Consider the following 25,307-nt stretch of genomic DNA (forward strand, 5'->3'; position numbering starts at 1 on the left):
ATCTCCTTCACATATTTTTTCCCATAGGGCCTAAGGGCCCTCATGAAAATAAGGACATCTGGTGTGACATCTGAGAATTCACAAATTGGATATGAACATTGGTTCCTCAAAATGCTACATTAGCCCTCTGTCAGATTGCCTTCAAATGCAAGTATATGCTTCTTTAAGAAAATCCAGGCTTTGAAAACACCTACATTAGCAGTGGCTCTTAACTCTTTTTTTTTTTTTGGAGGTAGGAGGGTAGTTATAAACTCCTTTCAAAATCTGCTGAAAGCTTAGTTATCTTCTCCTCAGAGAAATTCACATTTACACATAGACACAGAATGTTGCTTCTAATTTCATGGGATTCACGGATTCCCTGAAGCCAAACCCCAATTTAAGGAATCACTCATCACAGGGAGAATATATACTTTTAAAAGAGAATTCCTCTGAACCCAAAAGGATTTGCCATAGGCTTGCTTATTTAAAGGAAGTCTTACTGTTGAAAGTGATTCATAAGCTACCACGACCTCAGGTTTATCGAGAACACTTCCAAAAACATTATCTAATTTAGTTCACCTGCTGTTCAACATAGGAAAAATTCAGTTTCCACCCGACTTTTTAGGAGTTGTATTAACTAAAGGCCAGATGGGCTCATTCAGATGTGCTCCTGGTCTGTTCAGGCTGATTCTTACAGACATTACATGCATAATGACACTATGCTAGAGAATGTGGCCAAGCCCAGTGCAAATATATGGGCCATTAAGAACATTTGTGAGCAGATCATCTGTGTATTAAAATCATTCTCTCATAAGTATTTTTTTAAAAAAACTAAGTTCTAAAGCCTAAGGACTTTATCATATCATTTCAGTGTGGTTTTGGTTGCAAGCAACAGATGACTCAACTGAAATGGGCTTATACAGTCCTATAGGATGGCTCTAGGGTTGGTGTAATCAGTGGCTCAACAATACGGTGGCCCTAGTTCACTTCTTTCATTTTCTCTTGTATTTTCTTCATGGTTCTGAGAAGATTGTGGCAATTCTGGGTGTTATGTGCAGGTAACAATGTCCAGAAGCAGAAGAAAAAAGATCCCTTTTCACAAGCAAGGCAAACCTTGCCCTGGGCATTCCCCAGTTCTCCTTAGCCAGCATTGCCCAACCGGACAGCGTCTAAATCGGTCACTTGCAAGGGAAAGGCTAAGCCCTGATTGGCTTAGACCCAAAAGTACTTCTTTGGTCTTGACCTCTCTGAAGGACATGCCTTTTTCTGGAAGGTTAAAAAAAAAATCAGTGTGTTCTTGGTAAGAAGAAGGGGATCGAATGGCCATTGGCCGAGCAATCCACAGTGTCTGCCTCAGTGCTCTTTCCCTTAATACTCATTTTGAATGGTAACCTGACCTTTCATGGAGCAAGAGAGAGGGAGATGCTTTTGCTAACATAAGTCATGGGAGAAGGGACTTCTGAAATAGCACAAAGGCTGATTCCTGAACAGTTGGGAAAGAAGTTGATGGTCGCCAGAGAGTGGGAAACAAAGAATGATGGCTCAAACATGAGGGAACTGAGCAAAAGACAGTGAGTAGAAGAGGGTAGTCATGTAGGTTGGGAGGGAGGGCAGGGGAGAGGAACGTAGTGCAGAAAAGAGATTAAGAATGATGCATCAGTGAATAAAATAGATAATCAACAAGGACCTACTGTACAGCACAGGGGACTCTACTCAATATTCTGTCATGACCTATATGGGAAAAGAATCTAAGAAAGAATGGATGTATGTATTTGTATGACTGAGTCACTTTGCTGTACACCTAACTAACACAACATTGTAAATCAACTATACTCCAATATAAAAATTAAATTAAAAAGAATGTTGCATCAGGATTAAAGCAGAACATGATGACAGAGGAGGAGGATGGCAAGTGCCTCACACGTTGTATTCGGCAAAATGGCAGAAGAGAGTCTTTGAAGGGGGATGGGATGGCGAAGGGGCAGGGGAGCAGGGCCGACATATTGAGCTTCTCCTCCGTGCCTGGCACAGGCTGGCTGCTGAGAGCAGATGCTGTGATGCCCTGCTTAGGGACCACGGTCCCGTCAGGGCGCTCTGGCGCCCTTCCACCTGCCTGCGTCTGCATCTCCGTGCACGCACGGAGCGGCCCTCAACAAATGACTCTCAGGAATTGGTCCACAAACACACCAGTTCCCTCAGTCCTTGTTTGCGGTAATTCTGAGCTGAGGACCTCACGCTGTTTCCCAGGGCTTTCCTTCAGGATGAGGTCCCAGCGGGCCACCGTGGTAGCCAGCTTAGCAATGCGCCCTGTATTGGCCGCCCTCCCTTCCTGGCTTTACTTCCCCTGCTTCCCTGCCAGTCTTGTCTGCACCTCCCAAATAAACTAGTGCCACCCAAAGCCTGGTATCGTGGACTGCTTTATACACATGATTTTGTCCAATCACCCCAGCAATCCTAAGGGTGTAGTATTTGCTCCCATTGACGGATGAGGTAACAGACTCAGGCAAGTCAAGTGATCCTCTCAAGTTCACTCAGCTGGGAAATGGCAGAGCTCAGACTGAAATCCCGGTCTGTCTGGTGAAAGCCCATACTCTTTCCCTGGTAACAGTTTGTATCTTGGTGCTACTGAACAAGAAAACGCAAAGATGGGAGAGTTTGTCAAAGGTTTGTCAAAGGATCCCCAGCAGAGTTGAGCCTCAGTTGCCCAGAGCTGTAACCCATTTGTTAATGAGCTCTTTTATTTGATTTTGTCCTTTCCCTGTGTTGCTATTGCAAGTTGCTTAATTTTCTTAAGCCTGTGAAATTAGGAGCACATCTTCATCGTATGGTTGTTATGAGGATTAAGTGAGCTCCTATGTTTAGAGTGGTCTGTACATAATAAACGTTCAGTAGGAACATGGTGGTTGTTAAATTATTGATTTCTTCTTTTCAGCCTTTAGGCTCCATCCCTGCAGTTCCAGTTCCTCCACTAGGTGGCAGAATATCAACATTCATCATCCATGGAAGGCCTGCCTCTTAGAAAGAGTAAGTAAAATACGTAAATTAGAGACCCCGAGGGACAATGGTCAATGTGACTTGAGAAGGGCAAGCCTATGATTAAAACCCAATCCAAATAAAGAAAGCAGTGCCCTGAAATTCCAGCCTCGGTCAGATCGGTGTCTGATTCAAAGCTTTGAAAGGTAGAGACTGTTGGATGAATTCCCAAAGCAACATGGGGAACCTGTATGAGAGAAGCAGGTGCAGTCTGTTTGCAAGAAATTACTGGGTGCTACTTTCCCATGCCTGGGGTAATCCTAAGTCATGGGAGAGGACTAGGAGGTGGAGGAATGGCGAGGAGCCAGGGAAAAAAAACCAAACCATCACCTGGACAAAGTAGATCTTGATAAGAGTCGGCGTGATCCTCCAGTCAGCTTTGGGACAGAATCTTTCAGGATTATTTGGAATTCTTTTTGGTAAGATGTTTGCAGCATTGGACAGATCATACCAACTGGGGGTTAATCAACTGTCTGGTTAAAGGATGGGGAGAGGGGACTTCCCTGGTAGTCCAGTGGTTAAGACTCTGCCCTTCCAATGCAGGGGGCATGGGTTCGATCCCTGGTTGGGGAAGTAGGATCCCACATGCGGTGCGGCGCGGCCAAAAAACAAAAAATAAAATAAATAAAATTTTTGTAAAAAGGGATGGGGAGAATGGGGCATTTATCCGCTGGCTTCAGTCCCTCATTGGTTGTGGGTTTACCCAGTGGCATCAACTCCAGTAGACTTGCAAGGAGTTAAGATGCAGGCATTTGAGGCTATTGGCCTGTTGGAAACCGTCTACCATATCTGCTGATGAATTCAGGTGGACAAACGAGATACGGCGTGAGGTCCTCCGCAATGACTGCCACAGCAGTGCTTGTCGGATTTTAGTGGAGATACAAGTCACCCGGGGTCATGTTAAAACACAGATTCTGACTCTGTAGGTCTTAGGTGGAGCCTGAGATTCTGCATTTTTAACAAAGCTCCCAGAGGATGCTGGTGCTGCTTGTCCGGAGAGCACAGTTTGAGAAGCAGAGGCTACACTGTCCTTTAAACAAGTCACGCCATTTCTTTCATCCTCCCACATCCCTGTTAACCCCAAACCACACTGGAGGCACCAAGATGCCTGAGCCTTGCTCTTCCCGTCTCTGGACCTCAATGTCTTCATCTTCGAAATGGGGCACTTGGGTGAGATAAGCTAACTGGGGCGGTGGATGTTGGGGGCAGAGGGGAGGAATTCTGAAAGAGCATTTCAATATTTAGAAAACATTGAGATTTTTAAAAAAATAAAACTACCGAAAAAGTAGAGTTGGAACAAATCTTCTGGGTGGGGCAAGATCCACAAAAGCCAACTCCATGTTCCTAAAAGACTCATATCTTCTGGAGTCGGGGACAGTATTGTAGTTTCCTGAACGGTGGCCTAGAGAGTTTTGTTTTTATATATAAGGGGGTATTGGTTCTAAAAGGCTGACAAAGACTGGATTTGGTGATCTGTGAGACCTCATCCAGGTCTAATATCTTTCAGCTGAATTTTACATTAATCTCTTGTATTATAATATCAAATTGCTGATTTGTGTCTGTCTTCCCTACTGGCCTAGAAGCCTCTCTAGCCAGGGACTCATCTCCATCTCTCTCACCCACTCTAGTGCCTGGCACCCAGCTGGTGCTTAGTAAATACTTGAATGCATGGGTAAATCTGTAGATTCCTTCCAGGTCTAAAAAAATTGTGACAGCATGAGGTTGAACCACACACTGGCTTTTGGAAAGGGGTCTTTTAAGAGATTTTTTTTTTTGGACCTATATGGTACTATTTCCTTTGAAGCTTTATGGTAACAGAATTCTAGCCACATACAACCCTTTGTCCAGTATTTACTAACCCTATTAATTAATGTAAGCTCCTCCAGAGTAAATACCATTTAGTGACATCCCAATGATGATTCTTTGGCTGGAGAATTGTTTGAAAATGGTTCTTTGGAGTAAGAAACATCTGCCCTGGTTTGCCATGGAAGAGGCGTCTGTGTGGTACATTTGGATGGGCTCTGCCTGATTGAGCTTGCCACGGAGGGGGCGGAGGCACCACTAATTACATGTCTTGCATTATGAGTTGGAAATAGATACACAGAGCAAATGTTCTGGCCCGCAAAGCCTCAAAAAGCGAGGAAAGCAACATCAACTTGAAGTTCATTTTCAAAATTCCCAGCATTGCAGAGCAGGGGCAGACATACAATTTTTCCTCTTTTTCGCGTGGCACTTAAGACGCAGAAGAGTGAACCGACAGAGGATCTGGAAATCTACTTGTAAATTCAAAAGAAAAAAAAACAACGCCCAGTGGCAAAAAGGATATAGAAAGTGACAACGTTAACATGATTTTCACTGGAGGTATTAATTAGTAACTCCCTCGGGCCCTTGATATCCTTGAAACGGGTCAGCACCCTTGCTTGACTTATACAAATTTGATTGCACTCAGTTAGAAATTGTTTTTCTCTAGGTGGGTCTTAGTTATACAGTGCCCAAAGAGACCTTCCAAAAAGGAGAAAAGTAGTAGAAGAGGAGCCCTGCCCCAGGTTCAGATGAGGAAATCTAGTGCTTATAGGACAGGGAGGCCATCTTAGCAGCAGCCCATTAAGATAAAATCTGGTAGCGTTTGGGCAACAGCAAGCTCAAGAAAAACCATCAGTGGGATGCAGGTGCCCAGTGGCTAAATATCTGGGGCAGAAATCGTTAGACTCCATTTCCCAGCCTCCCTTGCGGTTAGGTGCGGCCATGTGACTGAGTCCTAGCTAACAGAATGTGAGGTGCTCTGTTTCCTGGCCTATAAATGCTGCCCACACACAACCCTTTACGTCCTGTCCCCTTCTAGTTTGATACAGATAGGAAGGGTGACTTTGGATGCTGTGTGTTGACTATGACAGAGCCACAAGTTGGAAGGGGCATGGGTCACCACTGCTTGGAGGAGAGCTACCTGTCAACCAGGACTCCATGTGCGTGAGAAATAAACCTCTATTGTGTAAAAAGGCATTGAGATATGGGGGTTTATCTGTTACAGTAGCTTTCATTACCTTAGTTACAATATCTAGTCTTTGGCTGTATTAGTAGAGGGATTGTAGGGAAAACAAAGGAGGGTGTTGCTTTGCTGCTCTTTCTGGGACATGACCGTGTAAGAGGGATTTTGTCAAAGTGGAACATGTATATAAATGAGAAAGAAGAGTGATGAAGAGGTGGGAAATGATATATTGGGGAGGATAAAAGGGGGTTCAGCCTAAAGAAGAGAAAACTTTGGTGTAAGAATATACAGTATTTGTCTTGTAAGTTTTGAAAGTATGTCACAAGGAAGGTTTAGACTTCTGCTGTGGAGTTCCAGAGAACAAAGCTAGGAGCAAGGTTTGGGCTCAATATAAAGAAGAACCTTCCAGTAATGAGCACTGCCCCAAGGTGGAATGGCCTTTCTTACCAGGTAAAGCCTTCTCCATCTTTAGTGGATGCTGTCGATTCACCACTCAGTATCCAATCCCCCCCCCCCCCACGCTGGCTTCTTGACTATAGAACCCCAATTTCGTTGAAGTATCATCTTCATGTGGTTATGGGAGAGGGACCCTATCCCCAGCTCCAGGGATAGATCCCTGTTAGTCACAGCCATTCAGTACCTGGCATTCTCTTTGTAGCTCTTACTGGTCCAGTGGTCGATATATACCCTAAGCTCACCCAGTCAGACCTAAAGGAAGGTCTGTATCTCATGGTTGGGGAAGAGATTTTCTCGCCTTACTGCTGGACATGCATCGGGACTCATTAGTTTTGACTCTCACTGGCAGCCATCTTGTGGCCATGAGGGGAACCAGCCTTAAGATGAAACTAGCACTGTGGATGGCAGAGCAGAGAGGTGGAAAGAACCTGTCCATTAAGCTGCTGATCACCCTATGCTGGAAAGCTCCTCTAGCTCTGGATTTCACTTTTAGTTGGGGTTTTCTACCTTGTATAGCTTAAAACATCTTAGTTGATACAGTGCTTCTGAGGAGGTTTGGGAATACAAATTGAATACTGCCTTGTCATCAGGAATGCCAGAGGGGAATTCTAACCTGGGCAGCAGGTGGACCTCTCAGGGTAACATCCAACCCCAAGAGTTATAAACTCCGGTGAAGGAGGTACAGCCAATTCATTTAAATTAAAATATAGGCTTCCTGACAAGGGTCTGGAAACACATTTTGTAACAGACTTATGTTGGCTTTTGGCTGCCACACATCCTACCCTCTCCCTTTCTGTTGGCCCCCATCTCTCTTTGTAGGAGGTCTCCCATGAGAGAGACACTTTTTGTCCATAGAAGATTTGGACTCCCTTTTGCAGAGTGTAGAATTATTGATTGTAAGCATCAGCCTACCAGAAACTACATTTTCCATGCCTCCTTACATGTAGTTGAGGCCACAGGACTGGTTCTCACCAATGGAATGGAGGCAGTAGTGATGTATGTGACGTCTGCTCAAGAAGCTTACCTTCATGGTCTTGATCCGTTCTCCAGCTGAATGCAAAGGACTCTGAGGCCCAAGAGGAGGGTAGAGCCACAATATGGAAGGAGAAGCCTGGGTCATGAATAATCCTGGGAAGGTTGACTGCCAACCAGGAATGTCTGTGTTGGACAGTTACATGCCTGGTGAATACACTTCTGTTGTGTTAAGCCATTAAACCCTGGGGTTTGTGACAGCAGTTAGTATTGCCCAACTAGTATATCCCCATCGGGCGTGGTTTTAGTAGGAAGGCAATAGCCATCTCATCCTTCTGCGGATGCTCCAATTACAGAAGGCAAAGGGGACAGTTCCTCCTTCTATCTGCCCCCGGTACCCTAAGGTTTAAATAAACGGTTAGACACTTGATCCTGGGATACTGAATCTTAAACAAGGGGCACAAAGATGTAGGGAAAGTTCAGAATCAGATACATAGCAGTGGTAGCAGAAACAAAGAAAACACTGTGCTTGCAGCACTTGGGCTTCGGCTATGGTTTCTGTTACTTCAGTAGCAGCCTTGGGTCCTGCTGGTTGTCCCATGCCTTCTCCTCCAGCTTCTCATTGGTTCTGTTAGCCCTTGACAGCCTGCTAGTTAATTCCTCCATTTGCCTAAGATAATCTGGGTTTCTTCTCTTGCTTGCAATCACATGGTGGAGGGTTGTAATTTTTTTCCTAGAAGAGACCCATCTCAAACTTACGCATTTTATTTAGTTTTGCCTTTTGTAAGTGAAGTCTTTCCCTCACAAAATTCTGTATTTCTCTCGGCATTTGCCTCTGCTTTACTCTCTTAGATTCGTGATCTAACAGCAGTTGAGGCTGGCTCCACTCAGCTTCCTCCTTTTTGTTGACTCCTGTCCAGATAATCAAGTAGTTATGTATTTTTTCCTTTGTTTGAGGGTTCGGTCTCTCTCCTAGCTTTTAGCAATTATTTTCCTCACTTACAGATTGTCCTTACTGTTGCATTTTTGTGGCATTTCCACTTGTTAATGATTTCTAGCATTAAACTGTGCCATCCAATTAGCAATCTGTAACATTTTTTGGTGAGTGGCAGAGTTGGTGGAGACAGCACTGGATTTCTAGTCCCAAGACTCGCTTCTGTTTCTTACAAAGTATGCGACCTTGGGCAAATCATTGAACTTGTCTCTCCCTGAGACTTGTTTTGCTAAGTGATGAGAATGAGAAGAATACGTGAAAATCTCAGGGTCAATTACAATGACAGCAGTTAATTAAAGGCTACGTGGCTTAAGAAATACAGTTGGAGGGAAGGTAGGAAAGTCCGAAGTCAGGAGGTCCACAGCCCTGCCTGGGAAGCCGGGCTGTGAGGGCAGTGAGTCAGACAGGGGCTCTCCATTAGTGCTTGCAGGCCACCATCAACTGATGGCAACCACCCAATTCCTTTTTCTTTTTCAGCCCGTTTTATACTTTTGGTTTGTTCTCAAATACAGTCCTTGAAGAGAATCCAAACAGGGCAGTGGCCCAGCTTCAACATTTTATCCAATCCTCACACATCATGAATGCAAGACAGATTTGACACCCCACAGCGACTTTTTACATAATGGAGTGTAATTTCTCAATGAGCAATTCTTCTGCACCTCTGATCAAATATCTGTTTATATTTGCGACTGAACTTCATTAGGAACTTCACCTCCACCTCCCAAGGACTATACTGGGGACCAGATTTGGCGACCTCCAACGCTGAGCCTCAGTTTCCTCATCTGTAAAATGGGGTGGCTCAACCGGTGCTTCCAGAGCTGCTCTCCAGTCCCAGCCCACGATGATGCTGGAAGATAGTCTTGTGACCCCTACCTCGAGTGTCTGCTTAGATTCTTTTTTTTATTTTTTAATTAATTAATTAATTTTATTTTTGGCTGTGTTGGGTCTTCGTTTCTGTGCGAGGGCTTTCTCTAGTTGCGGCAAGCGGGGGCCACTCTTCATCGCGGTGCGCGGGCCTCTCACTATCGCGGCCTCTCTTGTTGAGGAGCACAGGCTCCAGACGCGCAGGCTCAGTAGTTGTGGCTCACGGGCCTAGTTGCTCCGTGGCATGTGGGATCTTCCCAGACCAGGGCTCGAACCCGTGTCCCCTGCATTAGCAGGCAGATTCTCAACCACTGTGCCACCAGGGAAGCCCTGCTTAGATTCTTGATGGAGTTAGCTTTCCTTCCAAAAAGCAAAGGAACATGTCTGGCTGGAGTTTTTCCCTTGGTGAGAGCCTCCTCCTTCACCAGGGTGGAGCTTGTTGTCATGGTAACCTGCAGCCAAAGGCTCTGAGATCCACACTAAATCCAGGTAAATGGTCTCACATCCGTGGCTACAGAAGGTCAGAACAAAGTGTTTCTCGAAACCTGATGATTCACTAACAGGGAACAAAGTATTTAGCTGCTCTGATACCTTTTCACAAAAATTTCGCTTTTTTTCTTAGAGGTCACTTGACAAAATAAGAGAGTACTGGAGCCCATTTGGTTCAATTTGCTAATCTTTTCAAGTATTCTTGCAGAGGGATGCATTTATCTTAGGCCATTTTTGACTTGGAAAAAATTCTCTTCTAAAACATATTCTGTGAGTGCTTGAACTTGAGCCAAGGAAAGAAGACGACAGGGAACACAAACTTAAATAATCATATTCAGATAATAATAATCAAATCTTATTTGATAACACTCAAATCAATATTCTGTGCAATATCGTCTCCTAGCGCGCCTACATGCACATAGCTGCACACACACACCCTTACCTACCTTCCCATATAATCAGATGAAACTTGAAGAAAAGAGTAACATCCCACACAGAGCTTGGAAAATGCTGGACTAAGTCCGCCTTTTTGATTACTGCACAGAAGTCCAAGGCCAAGTAGAGAAGCAGTTGGTTCAGGACGATGTGGTACCCGGGGGGAAGTGGAAGTGGAGGGTTATCGGAGTGCCTGAGCCAAACAAGTTCATTTCCCATGGAGCCTCTAAAAATAAGGAGGTTTAGAATGTAGGCATCCCAGCCCTTTAGGTGCCACTGGGGCCCCTGGGACGCAGGCAAGCTCTTCATCTGATGCTTGGAATAAAAGGCGTGTTGCCAACTGGGGCAAAGCAAGAAGGATCCACGCATACAAGAGACGGTGGCTGGGCTGTCAGGCTGTATTTGCATCTGCCTGAGCTGCTCTGAAAAGATCCTCCGTTTGTGAATCACTAAGATCCCCCCCACACAATAGAGGGATGGAGTGGCGCCGCACACTGTGCTAAGCAACAGATTGGCCACGTGGGAGTGGGGCCTTTCATCTCGGCTCCGCTACCGGTAACTACCCCTGAGTCCGACCCTAATGGCCTCGGCTTCCTTGGCTCCTGGGGTGGGAGGATGAAGAGTCCGGGCCATCCCATCAAGCTGGTCCGAGACAGTAAGTCACCCCTGTGACTCATCCCCGCTCCGTGCCCCATCCGAGCCCCGGGCATCTCTCCCTGGGGTCTCAGCACTTGCCTTCCGCTCTTACCTCCCAAGAGCCGATGGCTCACCCTCACTCAAACCAGAGAGAGCCTCTCAAAATACAAGTGAAACTGAAGCACCCTTCTTCCCAAAACCCTCTTATGGCTTCCCAGTATTTTTATCATGACCTTCCAGGCCCTACGCACTCTGCCTCGCACTCCTGTTACTCCTCCAAACTCCTCTCCTGTGACTTTGCCCCTCTTGTACTTTGTTCCAGACATAACTGGCCTCCTTGCTCAAGCATGTCATGTCTGTTTCCATCTCCGAGCTTCCGTCCGCACTTGCTATTCCCTCTGCCTGGAACGACCTTTCATGGGTTCCCGGCGTTATTTGTTGCTTCACCTCATTCAGATCTTTTGTCAGATGTCGTCTCCCCAGCGAGGCCTCCCCTGATCACCTTATCTGAAGTTGTGACTGCTCTGTGCTAGTCAGCTCTTGCCGGAATTTGGCCACAGAGTAAGCCACCCCTAAACTCAGCGGCTTGCAACGAGCTCTTATTTCCATACTCCTGGGTTCGACTGAGACTTGATTGCTCTGGGATGGGCTTGTCAGCTCTGCTGTAGGCTGCAGGGAGTGGGGTTCAGATCTGCTCTTTGTGTGCTTGTGTTGAGGCCCATAATGAAGGGGCAGTGGCTCCCAAGGCATGTTCTTCTCCTGATCTCTCGTCAGGGTCCAAGAGCCAATTCATGATCTCAGCTCGTTTCACACTCCACGAATATTCTATTGGTCAAAGGAAATCACATGGCCAAGCCCAACGTTAATAAGTTAGGGGAGTATACTCTGCCCACAGTGGGAGGGGGGAAGAGAGAGAATATTTGCTGAACCATCATCCAAACCATCACTCTTTCCCTCTCTCCCTCTCTCTCTCTCTCTCTCTCTCTCTCTCTCTCTCTCTCTCTCTCTCACACACACACACACACACACACACACACACACACACACCAGCCCTGCCTGTACCCCTTATGTCATGTTCCCTGCTTTTTCTCTTTAGGGCTTATCATCACCCTATATATAACATATTTTATTTATCTATTTGGTTTATTGTTTGTCTCGTTGGCTAAAATACCAACTTTTTGAGAGCACAGAGTTTTGTTTGTTTTGTTTACTGCTGTATCATCAGCACCTTGAACAGTGCCTGGAACATAGTAGGTGCTGAATCAATACTTTTTGAATGACAGAATAAATCAGTCCACCTATTACTAGGAAGACTCAGTAAGGAAGTTCAGAAATGAATCCTAGGATCTTACAGCCTTTGGAACAGGGACATAATCTCTGCAAAAGACTGGTCTTATCTCTATATTTATCACACCACCACTACTCCCATCAGTAACTCATTACCTTCACTACCACCATCATCACTGTTACCATCAACGTCCCCATCACCATCATAATCTCCATTAACATCACCACCATCATTGTCACCGTCATCTCCACTATCATTACTGTCACCACATCAGCATCAACGTCACCACTGTCTCTACCACACTGTCACTGTCACTATCACACTTACACCATCATCACCTCTACTGTATCACCATTATCACCACTTCCTCCACACACCAGCAGCCCACCATCACCACATCACCATCACTGCTTCCGTTACCATCCCATCCCTACCGCCTCATCACTCTCATCTCCATCATCACTGTCACTATCGCTGTCACTGTTGTCTCCATTAGATGAGGATGATTGACAGTGATACTGGTTGCACACAGGTCTCAATAAACTAATGGCAGTACACGGAGCAAAAGGAACGATCACTTCATCCTGGTGGGCTCGCTGCCGTGACAAAACCTCAATCTGAGAAAATTATTCAAGAACCCCAGAGGAAATCTAAAGCAGTTATACAATCAATATTTATGACAGCTTCAGAAGGGCTTCCCACTCTTTTGGAGGTCTGCAGAAACGATCAAACCTCAAAGCTCACCTCCTAAGAAGCCCTGAAATTGTCTCTAGCTCTTCTTCCTCTTTTCCTCTTGGAGGAAAAAAAGGTCTGTTTACGAAGTCATTTCTTTCACCACTTACTTATAAGTCGGTTACTTCTTGTTGCATAATAATAGACCACGTGACTTCTTGATTACTTGTTTCCATCCTGAAACAAAATCTTTCTCTGAATTGCTGCTGCTTCTCTAGTTCTTTGTAAACACTGAGTGACAAAAATGTGTGGGTGAGGGAAGGCCCCCAAATAACAGGGGTAAGACTAAAGTCCATCAAATCTCCACTCCAGATCAATTCTCCCTGCTTGCGGAGCAAGGCAGTGTAGTCTTTCTTCCACACCTACTTGTGTTTTTTTAAACATTCCTCTTTAAGGCCAGATTTCACCTTCATTTTATCTGGTCTGTGACTCTGAAATGATTTGCTAAAGCCTCCACTTTATTTATTTTTGCTGAAGGCATCAAATGCATTGATTTGAAATATGGAAATATTCAAGATATTCTACAAAAAGGTCTTCCTCCTAAAATAGTGTACCATGGGTTGGGGAAGGGTCTATTGAGGATGGTGTGAGGAAGGAAAATGTTGTTTAATTCTTAAAAGCAATTTTTCTTTTTCTTTTTGTATCACCTTTGATTCCGTTTATATTGCAGAGTTTTATTATTATGTTGGTATTATGAATATGCATTTTGGAATAGACTGTGAATTTATTTATTTATTTATTTTATTGTGGGGGGGGTGTAGTTGTTTTAGAAAGCAGTTTTTCTTTGAAGGGGAGAAATTGCCACTGTTTGGCTTTAGTCCCAAAGCTGCTATTATGATGAAACACCAAGAGTACAGTTTATCATATCCTGATGGCAACGCATCTGATTTTGATTCTATCAAATACAAAGAAAAAACTGTATTGCTGGGGAAGGGGATGGTTGAAAGAGGAATGTTAGAGCCTCCTGAGAAGGCTTTCTTTTTCTTTGTGGGCTTGAGAGAATGTTACACAGACAGAGGGAAAAATAGATGAAAAGGCCTACATGACTAAGAAGGAGACGTCTGCACAATGATGCCCAGCCGATTGTGTGACTGACATCCGGTGTCTGCCGCAGGCATCTGATGCCACAAGATGGTGGACCGGTCCAGGGTAGGAGAGAAGGGACTTAGCCGCCCTAGCGATCAAGTCAAAACCAGCAGGTCAGATCTGTGTTTGGTAGTTCCCATCATGTCCTTAGTCCTCTCAAAGATCCTCATCTCTGGTTGGATCGGGGCTGGGCTAGTCTGGGAGAACTCCAGGCTGAGCTCTGCCCAGCGGTGGCCACCTCCTCCATAGGAATCCAAAAGCCATCCCCAGCTAAGAGGAGCTCCAGGTGGTGGAAAACCGGAGCTGCGGCAACTTTGCGAATGAAGCCAGGTGAGCAGCTGGTCTGTGCCGGGGTGCCTCTGCCGAGCTGTTTTGCTGTGTGAGGCTGGGATTTGAGCTTGGGATGTGCTCAGCTGTGAAAAGATATTGCAAGCAGGCGCTTCCCGTAAAGGGATTCGGTTTCAACTACACAGTGTTCAGTTTACAGTTACTTTGGACCCAAAGCGGGAATTTTCATCTCTTTGGATCATAACAGGATCTCTGAGTAGGGATGTGGAGACGTTTGTAGCCGAGCGGGAAGGAGGGGGACCGGAGAACAGAGTAGTGTCTTGTGAGTGAGACTGTGGCACTGTGTCCGTATCCGCCAGGCCTCTTTAGTGAAGACTCAGCCCAGAAGTAGATCTGGGCTCCGACAGGTATTCAGTGTTTTATGGCTCAGGCCTGAGAAGGGCACATCTGTAACAGAGGTTAGAGAGCATTGCCTGCCCCGTTCCCCGCAAAGCCGACTCTGACAGAGAAATCAGTCGGCAGAGTTTATTAGGGGTGCTCTTAGGATTAACACCTGGGAGAGAAGAGAAAGTAGCTGGATGAGGCAGGGGATAACTTGCGCTACAGTGCAGTCGCCACAAAGGCCTCTGTTGATCCTGTGGGGAGCTCTGGAGCGGGGATGACCTTTGCAGAGTTGTCTGGGGTTAGGGCAAGGGCCCAGGTCTTCATATCTCTGCATGGACCCCCAGTAAGGGGCACGTCATTGTTGAGGCGGCTCTCTTCCATCAAGTGGAGATTGCCGGGCGGCCAGCACTCCAGTCAGCGGGGGGAGTGAGTACTTCAATCCTGAAGGGAGGACTGGGAAGGCACAGCACGGCCCCCACGGCGCTGACCTAGAAACAGAGCCAAAGAATTTTCTCTAGAAGTGAGCCAGCGACAGGTGACATACTAATTTACTCCTTCTTAGTATTGATTCTAGCCAATTAAAAAAAAATTTCAGTGTTGACTGGGGTCCAGGCACTGTGGATACACAGACGAGTAAGAGAAGATTCTTGCCTTTGAGGGACCCATGGTTTGGTGGAAAGACAGATGTATCAGAAATTAACCAGCACTCAACATGATTATACAGGCATTGAACAGGTAAAATCGGGTGTAGAGGGGGCTGTCAGCTTTATGAATGTGTGATAATGCAAGTTTTGCGCAGTATTAGCCTACTGAGCGCACAGCGCCAAAGAAACACGTTATAATTTAGAAAAACAACCATTTCATGAAGTTTCCTTTATCCCATTCATTATGGAGGAGAGGTTTTTTCCTACTGACTGGCAATGCAGTTGTTGATAATGTCAGAGAAGCCAAACTATTTCCAAAAACATTTAGACTTCCTTTTGGATAAATAAATATTTGAGTGAAATCTTTAAAAGAGGAAGGAAGAAGGAAGATGGATGACAACAAGAGGAGGAATAAAAACAGAACATGTCGGGACTTCCCTGGCGGTCCCGTGGTTAACACTCCGCGCTCCCACTGCAGGGGGCGTGGGTTCGATCCCTGGTCAGGGAACTAAGATCCCACATGCCACACAGTGCGGCCAAAAAACAAAACAAAGCAAAAAAAACAGAACACGTCGTAGCCACTGTAGTGGAAATGGGACTAAAACTCACGTTTTCTGTCCTTTGTTCAGCATTCTTGTCCCCCCTTTTCCCAGCACTGAATATATCAATAGTTTTCCCCTACAGTAGCCTTCCTTACATTAATTGACGTTCTTTTTGCTGGAGTACCTTCTCTATGCTTGATTAGACAAAGCCTCCTAACGATCATGGACTCGAGCCCCTCTGAGAGACTGTCAGCCTTGCTCTGTTCTCTGCCTGCAGAGTGGCATTCTTGTTGAGGTGGGCTACTGGACCCACTGCAGAACAAGATGAGAGAGGGCGAATAGATCAGTACAGACAGATTAACAAGACTAAGGTGGGAATTACAAATATTTATCAGCTGTGCATCATGGCAACCAGCCAGTCAGTCTGGGCACAACTGATACAGCCAAAGCTGTTGCAGACAGGCTGAATACTAGCCTGTTCAGGATTATTAAAACATTGCAAGTGCTTAGCTTTTAAAAATAATTTCTGTTTATAAACAACATTGCAGTTGTTGTTGTTACCACTGAACCACTTATTTTTCTACTTTATTGAGCCACTAAATTACAGCATTGACCAGAAATTTATTAAGGGTAAACCCGTAGAGCAAGGATTAATGTGTTTCAGCTATGGGCAAGAGGTCTGGAGAAGATGCTAAAATTATTGATGGGACTTCCAATGAGCCTTCAAGAGCTGCAAATCTGAAGCCTGTGTTTATTTCCTTGTTCCTTTGTCTCTATAAAATGAAACCAACAATGTTTCTTGATTATACCTTACATTCATCAAAATGACACTCCTATGGATTCACAAATAAGCTTATTTTTATTCTTTAAAAGATGTTATAAATTTAAAGAAATAAAGACAAACGTAAGAATAATGTAACAAATACCTGTGGTCTCACCTTCCAGAATTACAAATCCTAACATTTAGTAATTTTTTCCTTCAGATTTGAAGTAAAGTTGGTTTCCTCTTGCTAATTCCATGCTTCTCCCTCCCTCCTCCAGGCAACCAACACAGGTTTCTTATGTCTCCTTCAGGCCCGGGGGTTCTCAACCCTGGATGCACATTTGGGATCACCTGGGAATCTTTTAGGAACCCCTGGTGCCTGGATCTCATGCCAGACAGATGAAATCAGAAAAGGGGGGAAGGGTAAAAAGGGGGGAAGGGTAAGAAGGGGAGAACTCAAGCATCAGTTAGGTTTTTTTTCCCAAGTCAGAGTGATTCTTATTTGCTACTTCAGTATGATTTTCCAGATTCCTAAGCATGTTATTGTATATATTTTGAAACCCCTATTTAATGTAGATATGGACAGGTCTTAGTTTTCTTTCTTGAAACTAGGGAGTGCTAGGTGACAAAGGGAAGGACTATAGCTTACCTTCTTTTAACATAGCCTGCATCAGTAGCTTTAAAAGCTCCCAAGTTGATTCCACCGTGCAGACAAGGCTGAGAACCAAACCACTGTCTAGCTTGCGTTTGTATGTTTTTTGGTACGTGTGTATCTATCTATGAACAATGAATTTTATTGCTTATATGTGTCTGTGTATTTTAGAAGATTATGTTAACAGACTCATAGTGTAACATTCTGAACTCTTGTTTAATTTAACATTAGATGTTTAAAAAATTACATTGAAATCATTTTAGATTTAAGGCTGAACGCTAGCCTGTTCAGGATTATCAAAAAATTGCATTTTTTTTCCAACAGAGAAGTTGCAAAAACGGTGTGAATTTCCCATATACCCTCAACCCAGCTTCCCCTACTGTTAACATCTTGCATAACCATAGTTGCAAGTTCCATTGAAATCAGGAAATTGATATTGATAAATACTATTAATTAGTCTATAGGCTTTATTTGGATTTTGCCAGTTTTCCCACTGATGTCTTTTTCTGGTCTAGGATCCAATCCAGGATCCTACGTAACATTTAGTTGCTCTTTAGTCTCTTGAAATCTGTGACAGTTCCTCAGTTTTTCCATGTCTTTCATGACTTTTGCACTTTTGAAGAGTACTAGTCAGTTACTTTGTAGAATGTCCTTCAATTTGAATGTGTCTAATGTTTTTTCATTTTTTAAAAAATTGAGGTTATGCATTTTAGGCAAGAATTCAACAGAAATGATGTTGTGTCTGTTGTATCAGGGGTTCATGATGTCAGTGTCTCATTACTAGTGATGTTAACCTTGATCACCTGATTAAGGTGGGGTCTGCAGGGTTTCTCCACTGTAAAGTTACTGTTTTAACCCTTGTAGTTAAAAAGTGTCATGTGAGGAGAGACATTGAGATGATGTAAATATCTTGCTTCTCATCATACTTCTGCCTCTAATTTTATCATCCAAATTAGTCTGCTAGGGCTGCCATAACAAAATACCACAGACTGAGTGGCTTAAACAACAGAAATTTATTTTCTCACAGTCCTAGAAGCTGGAGGTTCAAGATCAAGGTGCCAGCAAGATTGGTTTCTCTCGAGGCCTCTCTCCTTGGCTTGCAGATGGCCGCCTTCTCACTGTGTCCTCACATGGCCTTTTCTCTCTGTGTGTGCATCCCACGTGTCTCTTTCTCTTCTTGTAAGGATACCAGTTATATTGGATTAGGACGCCATTCCTATGACCTCATTTAACCTTAATTACCTCCTTAAAGGCCCTGTCTCCAAATACAGTCACATTGGGGTTAGGGCTTCAACATACGAATTTTGAGGGAACACAAGTCAGTCCATAATAGTATCCGTCAATGAGTCTTACCTGCAACAAGTATTACTGTGGTCTTTGCCAAGTAGTGTTTTTCAGTTTCCAACATTTCTTCTACATTTATTGATCGGAGTTCTACTGCAAGGCGGAGCTGCTATTTTACTTATTTATTTATGTATTTATTTATATCAGTATAGATATTTTTTCGTGTAGGTTATAATCCATTACTGTCATTATTTTATTGGTCAAATTGTCCCAGATTTGACCACTGGAAGTTCCTTTGAGTTGGTTCCATGTCCTTTCAACATGCCCCATCATTTTCTGAGCCCTTCCTTACTTTCTGGCACCACCAGGTATGCCAGGCTTACCTTATATTTTCCCTGCCCCAGCTCTGAAATCACCATTTCTCTAGGGAGCTCTGGTTCCTTGTATTGGAAAATGGTATTTAGAAACCAAGATGTGGGGCTTAGGTATGCTTGTTGCTTCTGGGGCGTCATTAATTCCTTGTGCTCTCAGTAAATGGAGGTAGGGAATATATGCACGCGTGCCCACACGTGTACCACACACCTATGTGCATTTCTCTGCATCTCATTATGTACGTGTATTAAAAAACATGTTGATATTTCCTCCAGTCCAACACTACAGAGTTCGTTCTAGCTTTCCTCTTGTTCTTATTTGTGATTCCTTTCCCCAACAGTGAGAAACCTGTTTCTCATTATCCATGATAAATTTATGTACTTGCTCAGTCCTAGTACACACATAAAAGTAGTTTCAGAATTGCTAAACTAAACCCCCATGAAAAACAATTTACTAACTAGAGAATAATATACAGTTCTTTATGTCTTTAACCTTAAGGTATATAATCAAACTACTGTTTAAAAATTTTATGTAGGTTAGTTATTTTCCCTTCAGTGTGGTTATATTGTTCACTTGTAACAACTTAGACTCGTTTGTTGCTGGTTGCATACCATCTTGAGCTCTCTTCACAGCCTGGTTTTAATCATTTTTTTACAGTAATGAAAGCATTAACAAAGTTCTAAAAGCCAGAACTAAACAAATATGTATGCTCATAAAAATGTCACTTCCCTCTCATCTCTACTACGCTGTTCCCATTGCCCCATTTTTCCCACTTTGTTCCCACTCATCCCCTATAGTTACCCAATATCCTCAGTTTCTAGTTTATTCTTTCTCTATTTCTTCTGCACAGTTGAGCAGATGCACGTGTATTTTCTTATTCCTCTTCTTTCTCACATGAAGGGGAGTATACTGTGGGTACTCTTTTGCACTGTGCTTTTTTTTCCCCACTTACCATTACGTCTCGGAATTCATTCCATATAAGTTCACAGATACCTTCCTCATTCTATTTTTTACATCTGCATATAGTACTCCATTGTGTAGATGCCTCATTTATTTATTCAACCACTCTCCCATGTATCAGCATTTAGGTAGATTCCAGTATTTTGTAATTACAAATAATCTTATGCATATGTATTCTTGTATTTTGGGATTTTTTTTCCAGAAGAGATATTGCTGGGTCAAAAGCAAACTTGCATATATAATTTGGTACCTACTGCTAAACTTCCCTCCAGAAGTGTCGTACCAGTTTGCAGTCCCACTAATAATGTATGAGAGTGCCTGTTTCCTCACAGCCACGTCTGTATAATTTGTTGTCATACTTTTAAAGTTTTACCAATCTGATAGGTGAGAGATCATATCTTAGTATTGCTGAATTTTGTATTTCTCTATGAATGAGTTTGAACCTTTTTCTTATGTTTAAGGGCCATTTTTATAACTTCTTTGTGAATTGCCTGTTCATGTATTTTTCTGATTTTTCCGTCAGGTTTTTTGTCCTTTTTCCTTCAATTTTTTTTTTCAGTGATTAAAAAATGTTAATGGTGGTATTATATATATCTGTGTGTGTGTGTGTGTATGTATGTATGTATATATATACTTATATTTAAATATATATATATATACAACACAGCACTTGCCATTTTATCCATTTTTAAGTGTACAATTCATTGACATTAAGTACATTCATATTGTTCTGCAACCATCATCGATATCTATTTCCAGAACTTTTCCATCATCCCAAACAGCAACTCTATAACCATTAAGCATTAACTCCTCATTAGTCCCTTCCCCCAGCCCCTTATCCTCCCATTTTCAAGAGTTTTTATATATTAGGAATAGTAATGCTTTTTCTATGATACCTTTAAGAATTTTTCTCTCCATTTGTCAGTTGTCTTTTGACTTTGTTTATAGTGTTTTTGGCCGTGCAAAATTTTGTTTTTAAGTAATCACATTTGTCAACCTTTTCTTTTACTGCCTCTGGATTTTGAGGCATCGTTAAGAAGCCTTTCCCTATACCCAGATTTTAGAGGCAGTCACTTATATTTTCTTCCAGTACGGTTGTGGCTTTTTTTTTTTTTTTTTTTTTTTTTTAACATTTAGATACCTGATCCATTTGGAGTTTATGCTTGTGGATAGTGTGAGGTATGGATCTCATTTGATCTTTTTCCTTATGGTTAGCCAATTGTCCCAATACTATTTATTAATAGTGTCTGCTTTCTCTCCTGATTTATAATACCACCTCATTCACGTAACAAGATCCTATAAATGCTGGATTGTGACTAAAATTGCATTGATTTTACATACATATTACTAATTTATAAAGTAATTTGGGAAGAAGCAAATGGTTTTCTAGACTCAAGGAAATTTTTTATTGAAAAGGGCTCCAGAAGTCACCTAGGTCAACCTTCAATGGCTCCTCACCATTATCGAGATTAATTAACCTCTCACCTTAGCCCAGTAAATTCCTTATGAGCTGATCTGTGCCTGCCTTTCTAGCTATTTGTCCCACCTCCTTCCTCTGGTACCCTACACTGCATCCTGCTGACCTTCCTGCCTTTTCTCTTCCCCATAATGCCTGGGTCATGTGTCTGGGCCCTCACCTGTGCTATTACATCTGCCCAGTAAGCCATTCCCTCTTTTTCTCTGAGTGGCTTAGCATTCAAATCTCATGTCACTGCCTTTAGGAAGCCTTCCCCTACCTTTCCATATGAGCCAGAACCTCCCCTCCTGCACTCTTGCAGTGTCCAGGGACACTAGAGTCATGGCCTCATTGTACCATATTAGAGTCATGGGTTTCTTTGTCTGTCTGTCCCACTAGAATATGATTCCATTGAGGCCAAGGACAGTGTCTTAATCTTGTTTTTTATATCTCTAGATACAAACAAAGCTTGGTAAATATACAGCAGTACATCTAGGCTTGGCTTGAATTCTTCAAATAACAGTTTGCTGCCCCAAAAGGCAACCTGTTCCATTTTTACATTATTCAAAAGTTCTTGCTCACAGCAAGCTGAACTCTGCCTTCCTATAATTTCTACCCTCTCATCCTTGTTGTGTTCTCAGGAGCCAAATCTCTTATTAAAGGGCAGTGGTCTGCTCCCAGAGCTGAGCCTTGGCTGGGGATACAGCTATAACTGGCGCCTCTTCTTGAAACAATTCAGTGCTGCTTGTTTGGGGTATGAATTCTTCCCTGAAGATTTGATTTAAAGTAAGAAAAACCTGAGTTTCCCAGAAAGTGCTGCACTTCGTTATGCTATTTTAATGTGTTCCCACAAGCTGCTTCCCTGAAAGGCTTCTGCTTACTTAATTCAAGCAAAGGACTCACATTCAGCGTGTTATTTGTCACCTCACTGATGACAGTTGCCCTTTCTCTCCATCTTTTCATGGGGACTCAATGGATTTAGTTGGAGTCTTTGTTCTCCGTTCTTCTGGGCGTTCTGTGGTGCTGACTTGCTAGCAGTTCTGGGCACCACTGGGCACGTTGCTACCCAGTGCCCCCAGCCTTTGGCTTCAAAGGCCTGGCCTAGAGCTGCCCATGAGTTCCGGTATCACATCTACAAAGTTCTGTGGAAATGCCACCCCTACCGCAGACTAGAGTTTCTCAAAGGGCAGTATGAATTAGAATCTCCCAGTGAATTTGTTAAAAGTGCAGATTTCCTGAGTCCGTACTCCTCAGCTCCCAGATCAGAATCTCTGAGGATCAGGCTGTATGGTGTGCTTTTTAAATTCAAGCCTCTCTGGATGATTCTCATACAAGCTACCATGAAGAACTGCTGCCCTAGGTGTTGGCAAAATAATCACCGTGCGCACCATCACTCATCTGTTCTGTGTAGTCACTGACCTCTAAGCAGATTCACACCTCGGTCAGTGGCCCATCTACTGCTTTTCCTTTTCCCATCAGATACAAGCTTGGGGAGGGCAGGGATTCTACAGGTGTTTTTCATTGTATGGCCAGGGCCCAGCACAATACATGGCACGTAGTAGGTGTTCAGTGAGTAGCTGTTGAATGAAAGTGCAGGGAACAAACATTCTGTTGTCCCTTCCACTGCATTGATCCTTGAAATATGGGGAGAGGCTGTGGTGTCAATGAAAGGAGAGGCGTGGGGAGCAGGGGAGAGCACTGAAGTGTACAGGCGCATGCCCCTTGTGGTAGACGCAGAGCTCTGCAGAAAGCTGTGCATGCAGGCAGCTCCCTCATTAGTGAGAAGTTCTGTATGTGCAGGGTCTTTAGGCCGTTCTCTCCGACTATGACAGACGGGGCAGCTGGAGTCTGAAGAGATGGGGAGGGACTTCCCTGGTGGCGCAGTGGTTGGGAGTCCACCTGCTGGTGCGGGGGACGCGGGTTCAAGCCCTGGTCCGGGAAGATCCCACATGCCGCAGAGCAACTAAGCCCGTGCGCCACAACTACTGAGCCTGTGCTCTGGAGCCCGTGAGCCACAATGACTGAGCCCATGCGCCACAACTATGGAAGCCCGCACGCCTAGAGCCCGTGCTCCGCAACAAGAGAAGCCACCACAATGAGAAGCCTGCGCACCGCAGGGAAGAGCGGCCACCCTCGCTGCAACTAGAGAAAGCCCGCACGTAGCAGCAAAGACCCAACACAGCCAAAAATAAATAAATAAATAAATTTTTTAAAAAAAGAGAGAGAGACAGGGACATGAATATGAATTCCTCCCTCCACACCAGCGTCAAAGGCTGTGGAGTTTGGGGAATGGGGGAAGGGCAAGAAATGGCAAAGGCTTGTATTGTTGCATCTCTACCCAGTAACTCATAAATGAAAGCCTCAAGGACTATTAGTAAGTTTGACTATGACAGCAACCTTGGGAAGCTAGTATGTGGACTTGCTATGAGTCAGACAGCCTAGGTTTATGTTCAGATTCGTACTAGCTTATTTTCTCTTTGCTCAGTTTCTTTATTGGTAAATGGGAATAAGTTAAATATATAATCCCTGTGCTAGTTAAGATAGCGCTAACTGCCATAACAGAGACCTCCTCATACTTCAGTGGCTTAACCCAATTGTTGTTTATTACTTGATTGTGTAAAGTCCAAATGGATATTTTCAGTCGGTGGGTGGCTCTCCTCCATGTGGTGTTTCAGGGACCCAGGTTCTTACTGTATTGTGGCTTCACATCCCCTAAGGTCTTGGAGCCCTTTGCTGGAGCCTGTGCATCCATTCAATAGACAAAGGAAAAAGAAGTGAGAAGACACACCAGCTTCTAAACTGCTTTGGCATGAAAGTGACACATGCCACTTTCTCCTCCCATTTCATGGGGGTGAACTAGTCACATGGCTAATCTAGGAGCAAAAGAGTATGGGAAATATAGTCTAGCTCTGTACTCAAGAAGAAAATGGCTTGCATTACAAGTCATCACAAAACGTAGTGGTTTAAAACCACCATCCTTTATTTAGTTCATAATTCTGTGGGGCAGCAATGTGGGCTGGGATCTGCTAGGCAGTTCTGCTGATCTCAGTCAGGCTTGCCTGGTCAGCTGACTCGTGCAGATGAGGTCAGCTGCTGTGTTGGCTGGGGGCTGGTTGGTCTAGGATGGCTCTAGCTAGGAAGGCATGGCTTTACTCCATTTGTGGGTCACCCTCCAGTAGACCAGGCCAGGTTTGTTTACACGGCAGCTGGGCTGAGTCCCAAGAGCAACAGCAGATGTCCATAAAGTCTGAGGCCTAGGCTCAGAACTCACACAGTATAGTTTCTGTCATGTTATATTGGCCAATACCTGGAATCCAGAAGTGGAGATACAGAAGCTGCAAAGAATTGCGGCTACTGTTGTAACCTGTGGCCAAAGGGAAATATATTTGGTTAAACAGGTTGTCTGTAACATGCTTAACAATACCTGACATCATAGGAAGTGTCCAATAAACTTACCTATCACTGTTATTATGATCGTTTATTGAATACCTACTAGGTGGCAGGCTCTGTACTGTAGTAGGTGATTTACATACATTGTCTTATTTCATCACCACAACTATCCCACTTTATAGATGAGGGAACTGAGGCTTGAAGAGATGAAGAAAGCTATTGAAGGTCATTCAACTAGTAAGCAACGGTGCCCAAGCTTATTCTCCATACTGCCTTGGGTCTTAGCTTTCCACCCCAGATTGTTGAGGGAGAAACTAAACTTGAATGTGGGATGATATTAAATCTCTACGAAAGTCTGGGAAATGATATGGAAAGAAGGACCCCGGCCAGATGACCTGAAATACGAGGGTGAAGTCAGGAGGCAGTTTGGGCAGATGCCCCTCAAGTTGGTCACAGCTCATCACAAGGACAAAGCAGTGATGATTACTGTCACTCACCTGCTGTCATCTGCTGCCTGGCTCTTTCGTCTGTCACCAGGGCTGGGAGATTCCTTCCCGACCAAATGAAACCATGTTACTGTTAGAAGATCTTGGGTCGGGGGGAAGGAAGTAGAAGGGAAGTG

This window comes from Balaenoptera musculus, chromosome X (assembly GCF_009873245.2).
Source record: "Balaenoptera musculus isolate JJ_BM4_2016_0621 chromosome X, mBalMus1.pri.v3, whole genome shotgun sequence".
Classification (NCBI taxonomy): domain Eukaryota; kingdom Metazoa; phylum Chordata; class Mammalia; order Artiodactyla; family Balaenopteridae; genus Balaenoptera; species Balaenoptera musculus.